General features: G+C 37.5%; 1 protein-coding gene across 18 annotated transcripts in view; it reads right to left on the bottom strand.

Annotated features, from left to right (window-relative positions):
• The window catches only part of shep (alan shepard), a 140,593-nt gene that overhangs the window by 34,681 nt on the left and 92,071 nt on the right, over positions 1–13,841 (bottom strand). The gene's annotated exons all lie outside the window — the stretch shown is intronic.

The raw sequence follows: 13,841 nt of genomic DNA on the forward strand, positions 1-13,841 counted from the left end.
CTCCCTCTTTCTCCTGCCCAGTGACGCAGGCAGCATCTTCTGTGGCTGCTGCTGCTTCTTCTTCTTGTTCTAATAGCATTTACTGTTTGTTCAACTGTTATGCGAGTTGGACTCCAAGTTGTTGGTTTTTGTTGTTGTTGTTGGTATTGGACTGTTGCTCGTGTGTTTCTAGTTTTCCCTCTGTCCAACTTTTACTCCCATCCTTCACCTCCCATTTCCCATTTACCATCTCCGCTTCCCATTCTTATTCCCATTCCCATTGACATTGGTTTTCTCTTATTTTATCGTATCTTGTTTGATTATACACTGTAACAAGTTGAACAAATATTAAACGATCAAACAAACAAAATAAAATTTATTTTACGTTAGGCTTTTAAAAAACTTTTTTTTTTAATTTGTAATCAAGTTTGAATTAATAAAGATAATCTTAAAAGCAATAACTAAAATTCTTTTCAATAAATTTGTCCAATTTAGGTCCTTTTCTCGTCCGCATGTTAAATTAAAAGTATGTTCTTAACTCAGATTTCCCATACATTTACAAGGTTTAACCCCTACTTAAAATTTAACTTCCTGTCAGGAAAATGACCCTTAAACTGGGATTCTTCTCTCAGTGCCTTTCTTTTGGCGTGCAGTTACTTCTTCTGCCTCATTTCATTCCATTTTCATTTACATTCGTTTGCAGGTCGTCAAGAAATTAAATGCTCATTACTTGGCCTTTTTTCCCTGCCATTCTTTGGGTTGCCCTCCTCGCGGTTTTGGTTTATTCATCATATGAACGTTCGTTTTTCCTATCAGTCCAACTACTTTTAGCTCCTCTTCCACTACCTCCAACTTCCACCCCACCTTTCTCTCATTTTCTTTCTCTTTTTTCTTGCTGGTGACGTCGACAGCTGCGCTGGCAGTGACGCAGGCAGCGGCAGAGATTGCGGCAGAGGCATCAGCAGCATCAGCGACTCATCAATTTGCGGCACTTCTGCCTTTGACTGACCGATTGACCATCGAAAACTGACTAAACACTAAACCACAACGTTCGTCACCCACCCAAATCACCACTAAAACAACCACCACCCACCCACAGAATCCGCATCACCCACTAACACACACTAAAACACCCAATATATAGCGGTGGTAAAAATAATGGTACAATACCCATAAACAAGTTGAAATTATTGGCAATAATGAAGCTAAATTAAGAGCCTTTTGGTATATGGTATATACATAGGAATACATATACGTTGATTAAAATTATGTTTAGCGGTTCCAAATGGAGATTAAACATATTTCAAGATATGTATCCTAATAGTTCCCTTAACCCGCACCACTTATCATTACAAAATCAGTCATATATCACCCAAACATATGGTACAAATTATTACTAGTGTCAATATTTAAGGGATATTGGGGTATTTGGTATAGGGGAACATTTTATGTGTATGTAATTGTATTTGCAGAAAAGGATCTAAAGATGAACAGAACTGATATTAAACCAATTGGTTTCTATCCTATCTTTAAAATACAAAGATCCCGACAAAAATCTATGATCTCCAATAGTGTTATAAAGTCAATACAACCAAAAAAGACAACAAACAAAACATAGTCACCAGGACGACTATTAACTTGACCTCGACTGTGTTGGGCAAACATTTTTATTGCATGTCGCCTGTCAATCGCTGGCAATTGTTGTTGTCAACGCCGCAGCAGCAGCAGTGCAAAAATTATCGCAGCAGGAAATAAATATAAATGTGTATCCAAATAAATAAATAAACATGGGCGAAAAAAAATGAGAGTTCGGGATGGGATGGTATGGTATGGGGGGGCATTACGGATGGGAGCAGACCGTGTGTAGGCTGGTGGAAGTTCACGATAAAAGCTTTAACGTTAATGACCAAGCTCGTATTTATGAAGCAATATTTATCAGCACACATTCTTCTCTTTTCCCATCAAATGGGATTTTTGTTTGCTTACTGTGGGGCAGATGGAGGAGTTATTAATTAAAAATTAAACAGATTTCCAGAATATTTAAGTAAATATAATTATATTTTAATATAATTTTCATATTTTGTTATTATTTCTTTATTTAAATTCCAAAATAATCTTCGATCATCAAAAACAAACCCAAGGGTTTTTTGGGACCAAGTTTTTAATCGAGTGCCAATTGACTCAAGACCAAATCCCTCTTTTGTTTCCTGTCGATAATTATTACTCAATCACTTTTTATCACATGACGTTTCTTTTCTCCAGTCCCAATGGAAATAGTTTTATTTTGTCACAAAAAAATATATTATTTTTTCCGGCATATCAGAAAAAATGTTACCAAAAAAAGTAGGTATATGCAACAAGTTAATTTTTTGTGGGCGTTCCTTATCGATTATGGATTTTTGTTTGCGTTTGGTTTATTTTTAGGAATACGTGATAAGAGCGAACTTTAGATAAACACACCGTGGGTAAACAGATTTACCGCAATTAATGGGAAAATTACAGAGCAAATTGTAGGCGTTGACACAATGAGATAAAATGGAAAAGGGTTCTCGGAATAGAAATAAAAAACAACGCAAAATCAGCCTTGACTTCAGCTGACTTTGTGAACTTTGAATTTGCGTAGGCAAAATCCTGCGGTAATACTTGGCCATTAAGCGGGCAATCCGAAAGGCTTTTCCAGCCGGATTTTCTCAAAGCCCCTGCCCTTTTCCAGCAACCCTACGTCCCTACAGCCCCCTCTCACAAAAGCACTAAGCCACCTTAAGACGGAGCCGAGCAGGAATGTATCCATCATAATCTCATTATCCCAACTCTAGGCGAAAATTTTCCAGCACAAAAAATGGGGCGAAACTCTTGGCAAGTCGAAAGGGAAAAATGCAAAGCAGAAAATTCCACATAGCTAAATTCAGAGCAGTGGCGTACGTCTTAGTTTTAAAGCAGAGTTTCCACAAAATTCCATTTTATAATCCCTCTTAAAATCCCCCCTTCAGACTACGCTCCAAAATGTCAGAGGGGGAGAGTTTAGCTAGTGATGTAAAAGTGTAAAATGTGAATAAAATACCTGAATTGCTAAGAAATAAGCGGAATTGCATTAAGTGCATCTGCTGCTACAGAGGGGTGGAAATCTTCACCGAAAGGGGGTGAAAACCCACTGAAATGTGAGTAAATCCAGGGGTTTAAGCTGGCCAGTAATTTCAAGGTTATGCAAGAGCTGGAAATTAGTTTAGTTATGCAGTGACAGCAGAGGATTTTCAGTGAAAAGTTAAAGGAATGAAAAAGAAAACATTGAGGAAGGTTTTTTGTTAAATTCAAGGTAAGTTTCGATATAAATCAGCATAAAAGTATGCAACAATATATTTTATATCCTGTTATCTGGTTTTTAAATCATACTTTTAGGCACTTCTTTAAGTGATTTTAAAACGCCTATAGCTTATTATTTTATTTCTCCATTTTTAAGCCATAACCTAACTTAAAGTAAACTCTGACTAGACTTTTTGCTAGCTTGAACACGATAACAATAACCTGGGAATTATTTCCCACAGCTGCACACATGTGTGTGATATCCTTCTGTACGCGTATGTGTGCGTGTTGTCCATTTTAATGACAAACATAACCATGAAAACATGAACATTAATGGACATCCATCCATAATGGACATTAACTGGTGGACGGAGTGTGAGGGGCCAACAATTGGTTGACATTTGAAGTCATGTCTCGGACTAAATTAGACAGTTGCGCCCAGAAAACCCCAACATTTACTTCCCACCCCATCCCGCCACATACCATAAATTGTATGTAATCGGTAATATATAATTTCTCTATGTATGAGCAAAATTGGGCAACTGAGCCGAGGATTTGTCCGAGTCTGTGGAGGAACTGTGGGCATGCATAAAATTGATATCTTAATGGTTGGGATGGGTATGGGTTGGGTTCCAAAGAGAGCATTCAATGTTCAGGTTAATTTGGTGCGTGCTCAACCCACCGTTAAGGGAGTTATCTTTTAGGGGATGGGGTAACTAAAAGCAGATGAACCCTAATGGAGTGAGAACAAGTGATGGACGGAAGTCAATACAATATGCCTTAGATGGAATTTACCCTCAAAATTTCAGTTAAAATAGGTTACAATTTGTAGGATTTATACAAGGAGATTTTCCAAGAATTTCGACTTATAGGAAAATCATTTTCAACACCAAAGAAAATGCTTCTGTCTTTCCACACATGATATTAAAAATCCGCCCCAACTAATTCAATCAAGAAACGCTTTTATCTACCCAAACGACACCCAGAAAAAATTAAAAAAAAAATCCCTAGAAAAGCCATTAAATCGAGCTCATCGACTTCAAAGCTCATTAAAACGATTCTCCGTCAGACAGAAAGAGAGAGGGAAAAAAGGGGAGGTGGCAACTGCCCCCAAAAGAATCATAAATCATTGCTGAAATTTTCATATATTTAATGAACATTAAGTGTGCCCCAAAGCGAGAGGGTGTGGGTGCAATCGTTGTTACATGACTTCCACTGGACACGAGGACTCCGAAGGAGGAAAAGAGAGGCCAGGAAGAATCCGAAACGGCAGTCATCAGTCAAGCGTAATTCAATGTAAACCGATATACCCATATCCACACCCACTTCTTATATCAGATTTTGTCATACAGGGAAAAAATATTTCTGATATTGGTGGAAAGTTCGATAGAAACGCTTATATCTATGATCAAATCGATCGATATTTCCGATAGAGAATTTAAACATCGATAAATATATCAATGTTACTTTTTATCAATTAAAGGAGAGAAATATTTGTTTTTTTCTTTCTAAAAATGAAATCGATATTTTTTTCTGTGTGTAGGGTCACCGATACCGGGTGTGCCAGTGTGTGTAACTTGAGGCGGTGTGTGGGTGTTTTGTGGGTAGGGGTGGTGGTAAAAAGTGCGGCTATGAGGAGGACTGTTATGGAGCCCAGTTTCGGTTGACAGCAAATCTGAATTTGATCACAGAGCAAACATTAAAAGCGCAACACAGAAGCAGAAGCAGCGGCCACGGGAAAAAAGTGATTTATGAACATCCGTTGGGTGACCGAAAGACCCGCTACTAGACACCCCCTATACGAACCATAAATGCCACACCATATCCCACGTGACTCCGCTAATGCTATTCTTCGTGTGCTTCTCCCACACATTTCCATTAAAAAAAATTGCATCTCACTCAGATTAAATTTCACTGCAATTAACGAAATAAAACATGAGACATAGTCTGGTCGAAGCTTTTTATTTAGCACCCTTAACCAACAAAACTAACTGCTGGTCAAGGTATGCATTTAATTAGACTTGTACAGCTTGTTTTTACCTTCCAAATTAAGAAGTTGCTTTACTTTACATAAATGGGATACCAAATATTTTAAAAATTATCGTACAGATTTTTTTCTTCGAAAAAAATTCAGAATGATATTTACAATATTACCTCAAAATATCCATCATATTTAATTTTTGATAAATAGGCAAATCAAACATGTAGATATTTCAATACAACCCTAACTATAACCCTTACTCTTATAAAAGAAAATTATTTATTATTTAAACCAAGTCAAGCCCAACTATTTTTAAACCATCATCAAATTCACAAGCTGATAAATAATTGCCTACCTCTATAGATATCTTTTAATAGAATAGCAAAAAGAGTGTCTGCTAAATAAAAACTTTTCCATTTCAATGCTATAACCCAAACCCAAACATTCCAAGGGGGAAATCCAATAAAAATAAGGAATTTAAAGAGAGGGTGGGAGTCGTCCCTAGTGTTTCTGTGTGGGTTGTCTTTTAAAATTATTGACATTATTCTGCCGCCTGTACCGCCTGTTGTTCCAACTTTTCTAATTTCTAAACAAGCCTCAGAGCAGCAACAACAACAACAACACCGTCGACGACAAGGAACAAAAAAGTTTATCAACGCGTAAATTGGCCATGTCCATGAGGGAAAATGGTTGTGGAAAGTGTGGGAAAATGGGGGTAGGGGGGTTTTGGGCTTTATAGCAGGGGCTTTGGCCTTTTGACTAACGGGAATGCCACTTAAAGAATCACACACACAGTATAGTGGAAGTATCAGCCGCCTTTCACCCACTTTCCTCTAGCTGCCCCACTGTCACTTGGCTTTCATCTTCCCGAAGATGGGTTGCGCTTTTCCCGCCGCCATTTTCCTCCTCCTCTTTTCCTTGCCTTCCAATTTTTTGCTGCTGCCTTTTTTCGGGTTAAACTCTCGACAGGCGACATTTTTTTTCTTCGACTTGTTAAAAGTGTCAATTTTCGCTTTACCAGCGAAAAGCTTGCGTGGGAGGTTTTTGGGTGGAAAACTGGTGGGTGGTGGGGCGTAAACTGTTTGTTTATGCTCACATGTTAAGAGGGGGTAGGGGGTGAAAAGGAGGTTCTGGGAAATGTCGCGGCTTATTGTGTTACACAGGAGCTGCTCCTGCTGCTGCTGCTCCTTCTTCATTTCGGGGTCCTTCCACTGATCCTGCCAGCCAGTCATCCCAGCCAGCCAGCCCCTTCATCTCCTGCTGACAGCCTCCACCAAATTGCCAATTAAAATGTGCGACAAGTGGGTGGGAAAACAGAGTGGGCGGAAGCATTTTCCTCGACTCTTTTCGTTTTTTTTTTTGTTAGTTAACTTTGAGCCGATTATAGCCGTGTGGCAGCCGTGGCCTAAGTGCAGGGCAAACAAAGTGATTTGAGCTTTGTCTACCCCCTTTTTTCCAGTTCGGGGCGGGACTTTAACTTTTGGCTTTGCAAAAAAGGGAGCGAATAGGTAGGGGAGTACACCTACCCACTATAGTTAAAGGATACAAATCCTCGTTGAATAATTAAACAGCAAATTGCAGCAGGACAAAAGAGAACAAGTGGCAGAGGAGGCCTATCCCCAAAAGGGGTTTAACCCCCAACTTACCTCTTTCTTAGCTTATTTTTTTTACTTTATTTTTTTTTGCTTGTTTACCTCATAAAAATTCTTTTGAAACTTACCTGCAAAAAAGAAAGAGAGAAAGAGAGGAATAAGTAAAAGGTGAGCTACCGATGAATGATAACAATTGGTGGGAAACAAAAGGGATCTTTATTGAAGAGCCTTTGACATTATTATCACTGAAATCCCAAGAGAGTTTTAAAACCCTTTCAACACACCCAAATCAAGTAAGCTCTAAGTGACAAGTTTTAAGCAAAAGTTTTTTAAATCGAATTTTACTTTGAGCGGCGTATTTTGACAGACTTACACCCTTGTTGGAAAGAAAATTATTGGTTTAATCTCGTGCGACTTCAGTGAAAGTTTAAGGTGAGTTGCATTTTTAATAAATAAACAAGTTAAAATACAACTTTATGATGACGGGAGTAAAGTTATGAAGTGTGCAAATATGATATGTGATAAACTTTAATCGAAAAAAAATACACATTCATATGATTTTAAAGTATTTTTATATAGACCTTAAAAACAGATCCATATTTCGATATTTTCTCTATTTTTTAAACATCGATGTTTATCTCATGTTTCTTTAAACTTAGTTATAATCATTTTTTAGATTTTACTATTTTCCCTCCTGAAGACACCGATATTGTCAAAACAATACTCTTAAAATATCGATATTCTTCAGGCTTTATCCCGATCCCAACTTTTTTACCCAATTTCCCCACATGAATCTCATTTTCCCCTTTAATCTCATCCCACTTATACATATCCAATCACTTGAAATCCATCCATCTATCGATAGCAATCTTTTTGACTTTGCTTCAACATAATTGGCATATCTCAAGAACTTCTGTTCGGTTCATTTATAACACTCCTGCTCCTAGGAAAAAAACAACCCAACAATTTGTCAAAAAACAACAAAATAATCCCCCACAAACTCTCTGGCCGCAAAAATCTGGAAAACAAAAGCCACAAGCAAAAGCATTTCGAAGTGGGGAGACGAAACTTGCTCCAATTTGGCATCAGAGCAAAAAAAAAACACCAAGAAACGTGTAAAATTCATTGAAGTTCTCCACACAGTCCACACTCAGATAGAAATGCAAATATTGATGGATAGGCTGTGCCACTGGCAACAGCAGCAGCAGGCCGCAAATTCATAGGACAGAGATTGATGATTGATAGTGTCACACATAAATATTAACAATTCATGGCGCACACAAGCTGCCAAAAAAAAATATCCCAAGCCAAACCCAAAAAAAAAACAAAGCATAAAACCCCAAAAACTTTGCCAAAAGCCTAGAGAAAAGAAGAGGAGCAGCAAACAAGAGAATAGCAAAATAAACGAATCCCACGCAAAAGTCATGGAATATTAATGAAGCCCAACAACTCGGAAACTTTTACGATCAACGTGTTGAGAAGACCCCTCGAAAGATGCAACCCAGCAGAGATTTTATACCGAAAATGCTGTGAGGTTGCATAAATGAAATCACTGCGACAATGGATGCAGGAAAAGGTGGGAAGTGGAGGTACTGGTCAACAAAAACGCATCGTTGCATGCAATTCGAGGACTAAAATGTGAAAGAAAAATCCCAGAAACCAAGTTACAATGGCCTTTAACACCTCACAAATTATGCATGTTGAAAGTTCTAAAGCGTTTTTGAATATTTTGAATATTTAAGGGTCTTATGACTAATCTTCAAATATATTCTTATTTAAAAAACCTACAGAAATGTTAGAGCTACAATATATAAAAATGTTTAACTTGAACAATAAAATTTCTAAAATTTGAAAAGAAATAACTTTTGTAACTTTAACTTCTATAAAAAAGTCTCAATGAATCGCAAAATTGTTTTCATATTTCACTCCAAAATCATTATTTTAATAACAAGTAAAAAAAAACCTACAGATTTTTGTGATATGGTACAAAAGTTATAATGACTCAAAGAACAGAAAAAAGTTATCCAATTTTTGGAGTAACGCCAAAGCGAAATTTAAAAATATTTTATTTTAATATTTTTATTACAATTACAAAATAATATATATAAAAACTATACTTTTTTTTAGGAGTAAAGAGTACGCTTTATCATTTGTAAAGAACAAATTGGATGTTTTATTTAAATAGTTTTAAGTTTTTATAAAGAACTATTTTTCTCATACTTCAAAATATTCGCGTAAATAGCAACGAATCTGCTATTTTCTTGGCAAAACTCTTAGTTCTTCATCTCTAGTTCACCTTTTTTTTTGGATTATTTTCTGTTTCTTTTTCATTTGCATTTCAGTCACGTTTGACATTCATATTTGTTTGGGAATTATGTTTTGTTGCACACCCGGAGCAGAGAAAACCAGGGGGAGATTCAGGGTTTTTGGGGGTTGAGCTGGGGAGGGGGGGGGGAGCTGAAGAATTCCAGGAAGGATTGCGTGTGCCATGGGTATTACCATTGTTGCTGCTGTTGTCGCTCTGCTGCAGTTTCTCGTTTAACTTTGTTGACACTTCGTTTGATGAAGTGCACTGTGTGCTCCTCCGCTGCTGCTGCCAATTCTCCCGGCATCCCAAATCGCCCAACCAACCAACCACCCACTGGAGTCCCTGCTTTCCCAAGCTTTTCCAGCTTTCCACCCGGAAAGCCCCCCTTTTGGCCCCCGGAACTGGCATAATTGAATATGTCTTCATTTCACGTTTCTTGAGTTTTCCTCGACTATTTTCCATCTGCGTTCAGAGCTTGTTTTGAATTTCCCGGAGCTGCGTGAAGAGAAAAGCTGCCATCGATTGGGGAATTGAGAAAATTGAAAACGAGACGCATGATTGAGGGAGGAGAAGGGGAGGGGCGGGTCTCTAGTATAAACGCGTTTGGCAGCTGATTGTGAACTATAATAATAATTGAAGTGGAATGAAAAATATGGCAGAAATTCTGAGGGGGTTAAAGAGCATCAAGAGCAGACACAACGTCTTGAGAATATGAAATTTTCACACCTAAATGAAAAATGTCGTCGGCGGTGGAAACTGTCTGATGAAATTGCAATTGAAGTTGAGAATAATTGATATGAGACGGTATTGTTATCCATTAAAACATATCCTTCTGAAGATTCAAGACAAAAGGTCTCTAAAGTTATTTTATTTTCAATTCGAATAAAAGAATTACCGGCGTAACTTTGTAATTTATGGGATACCTTTTCTGCTTTTGTAGGAAACCCGCCTTTTTCACACATCCTCAACCACTTACCACAATAAAGTCCCAGACATTCAACTTCAATTTGGCCTAAAACACTGCGAAATGTTACAAGCACAACAAAAAGGATGTCCTGCGGCCAGGAAGAAGGAGCAGCAGAATAAAGCGGAAGAAATGGTAGAAATTGAAGAGGAAGCAGAGGAAGCGCAGGAAGAACTTGCATTTTATGCATTAATTCAAAAATCGTGTTTAGTTGAGAGAGCAAACCGCAGTAAGCTCTTTCACGGCACTCCTGTTTTCTTCCCCCTTCCAATTCTTCCACTTTAACAACCCCCTCTCGAAAAACCCGCAGGACACATGGGTGGAGGAACCACCGAAAAAGTTGGCAACTCTGTCTGGGGTTGCCTCACATGTATGTGAGTGAAAATGCAACCATGCGGCATCTAAAGTTCCTTAAACCTCTCTCGTCTCTTCTCACCGTTTTTTCCTTAGGCTGTTTTTACACCTGGCGCACAACTTGAAGAACTTCCAAAAACTTCAACTTGAACTTTAAGTTAAGGAGTTTTCCAAAAAAAAATTCCCAAAAAATTAATAGAAGAAGAGGGAAGAACAGGGCAAAAAATGAAGAATGAGCCAGAGAAGTAGCAAGTTTGTATGAAGAACCGAATAAGAATAAAAAGCATGAAAAAAGTTTATCCAAAGCACGCAACTTGAATATTATGTGCAAAAATATTTGCAACGAATTAAAGTAAAAAAATAAAAAAAAGGACTAGGAGTAGGAACTTTGGGGATACTAAGGAAAGAAAGAGATAGAAGAAGGGCGCACATTCCAGCACGTATGCCAAGCAATTATCCTACAGGAATTTCTTAATTTTTCCGTTAGGTTTTCATACCAGGAAGGAAAAGGAAAAGAGCGATAGAAGCTGAAGAAGAACAAGCAGCAGCGGAAATAAGAGGAAACTCCGCAGACTAGGCAAATTATATTCTTAGAAAAAAACTCAAACTCCGAAAAAAAGAATAAACTTATATGGCGTGGCAAAATTATGAGAAGTTACACGGACAAGAAGGGATGGTACAAAAATAGTAAGAAAGCGAAAGACGAGGTGACAAGACTTTCGACTCCGCCTTTTGTAGATATCTAGGAAATATTTTTCCAGGAAAAGATATTTTATACCCTGTAAACTAGACATTTACAGAAACGTTTATGTATCTGGTATGAAAACCTATTATATTTATTACAATATACAAATATGGTTTTGAAATTGCTTGGTTTTTGTAATGTTCCTTTTATCAAAAATATTTTAAACATTTATAATTTAATTTTTATTTCGAAGTATTTTTTTGGTTTAATAGAAGTGCCACCCCCAATGGGGTTCTTATAGGGGGTACCGAAAAAATGTTTTGGCAACAAAGCTAATGTCAGACAGAAACGAAGAACCACCCAAAAATGGGCGGTAAAAGGACATGAGGAACAGCAGATGGAGGAGGAGCTGCACAGGAGTCCAGAAGTGACAGACTGGAGGGACAGGACTTCGCGACGTGTCAGCAGCTTTTTTCGCCATGTCCTTGCTCCTGGCTACCAGCATTTTTTTTCGTGTTTTTTCCTGCCTCATGTAGCTGGTGTGTTCCAGAGTTTTTGCTGTAAATATCATTAAGTCCGCGTACGTGCCAAATGGCAGTTTAATTATGGCAAGGAGTCGGAACAGAGACCATTCCACACGAAAACCAAGCAAACTCCGTGGATTTCGAGGAGGAGAGACCAAGTTAGAGGAAAGGAAAGACTCCATTACCGCGAAGTTTGGGGAGCATTTTGCAATTAAAATAGATATAACATTAAAACAGGCAACTTTACCCAAAAAACTATTAAAAAGAACAGCCAAAAAAAAAATGAAAATTCACATTTGGCTGCGTTTTAATGAGCAGCGAATGGGGAAGGGGGATTTTTCCGGGCATACGTGTGAATTATTAGAGCCAAAGTTAATGAAGCCGTGAAATGAAGCGATAGATGGAAAATTTTGAAGAAGAGGACGTAGATGGCAGAAAATTTGAAAGAAACCCTCCTGTTTGACAAGTTGATTAGATGCCAAAAAATAAAAAAAAAGTGGCGGAAAAAGGAGCTAAATAAGTTAGGGGGATAACTTCCTTAGACAAGGAAGTTTAAAAGGATTTTAAACTTGTAAGTTTTCTTAAGACTTTTTAATGCTTTATAGAAGCAATTATAATATTTATAGGAATATACAAAAATCTAATAATTGTATTTTCCTGAAAAACAACTATATTTCATATTAATAAAAATCCTAGATAAGTGTTCTACTTCAGAACTTCCGAAATTCCAGTAAAATATTGTTCATATATCCAATTTAGTAAAGAGCAAAGAGTACTTTCCGCAAATGTAACACTTAAAATTTTCCGAAATTGCTTAAATGAATGGTGTAATTTGGCAAATTAGTGAAGAATAGAGAGCTCCTCCTGAGTTTCCTTAACTTTTCTGTTCATTTTTTCTCACTTCCACATAAATTATTATCATTCTCCCGGTAACTTCACGCACAGTCCCCATTCCTCCCCCTTTGAAATTGAAGTGTTTCCATCGCAGTTTTCCCTTGACATTTCAAGGGTTCTTCGGGTGCATTTGGAAAAAGTTTTTCCACCGCCCACTCTTTTCTGTTTTTCTCACCATTGCACTTTTGCCGGCACAAACTCCTTGCAACTATTATTATCAACTATTATTTTGTCTAGTTAACTGTTCGAAAAAGAGGAGCTTAAGTGATGTTGCCACACTTTGGGGCAGGAACTGTAGACCCTCGTATTTCCAGGAGCCAGTATCCCCGGGACACAAACACACACTTGGCAAAAGTTACCCCCCTCACACTTCTACTCGTCGACGCCTGTTGCCCAATTTGCGTAAACATTTATTACGCACTCCAAGGGAAACTTTTCTCGAATTATTTTCCCTCAACTATTCTCGGTTGGTGCGCTTTGCGGTGATGTTATGACACAGGCAGGGGTGTGGGTTAAGAGGGGGCAGGGTAACTACCAGTGGGCGTGGCCATAATGCTGTGCATAATTTTATGGTGATAATTAATTTCATGTTTGCCACTACTGCAAAATGAGTCCTGCGGCTAATCGGTCTGCAAATTGTACAATGCCAATGAAAATGGCTTTGCAACTATAAAGTGGGTTTCTCTCTCAGAATTTATACTTTATTTAATGGGATAAATACGATTTCGTACTAAAAATATTATAATTATCTTTGTATTTATTTTTTAATAATAGAGTAATGCGGTTTTTTTGTCGAGAAGTTGTTCAATTTGTATGAGGAAATTTATAACAATAAAATTACCACCAAGAGACATATTTTTAAAAAAAATTTTTTAATTTAAAGCTTTTTTCTATTTTTTCTCTTTTTTTATAGTATTATAGTCACGCATAGTATTCTTATTTATTTGAATATTAATTAACTAAGTCAAGAACCAGCGTTAAGTTTCCTTTAAAATGTTTCCCCTTGTCCTTAAAGGATTCCAAGGATAAGAATATAAGAGTTCAAAGGCAATTTTGCGGTTACAACTTGTCGGGTTTTTGTCTTTAGATTTCAGCTGTCGCCATTGCCACCAAAATTGGCATAGCCCCCAACCTTTTTTACGCTGCCAATTTAACCCCCCCCAAAACTTTCTTCAAGATCACCCTTAGTTCTTTGCCTCTTTTTCCCCGCTCTATTGTTCTTCTATTTAATAGCGCATGGTACTTTAACCACTTCAATCT

This window comes from Drosophila takahashii, chromosome 3L (genome assembly GCF_030179915.1).
Source record: "Drosophila takahashii strain IR98-3 E-12201 chromosome 3L, DtakHiC1v2, whole genome shotgun sequence".
NCBI lineage: Eukaryota > Metazoa > Arthropoda > Insecta > Diptera > Drosophilidae > Drosophila > Drosophila takahashii.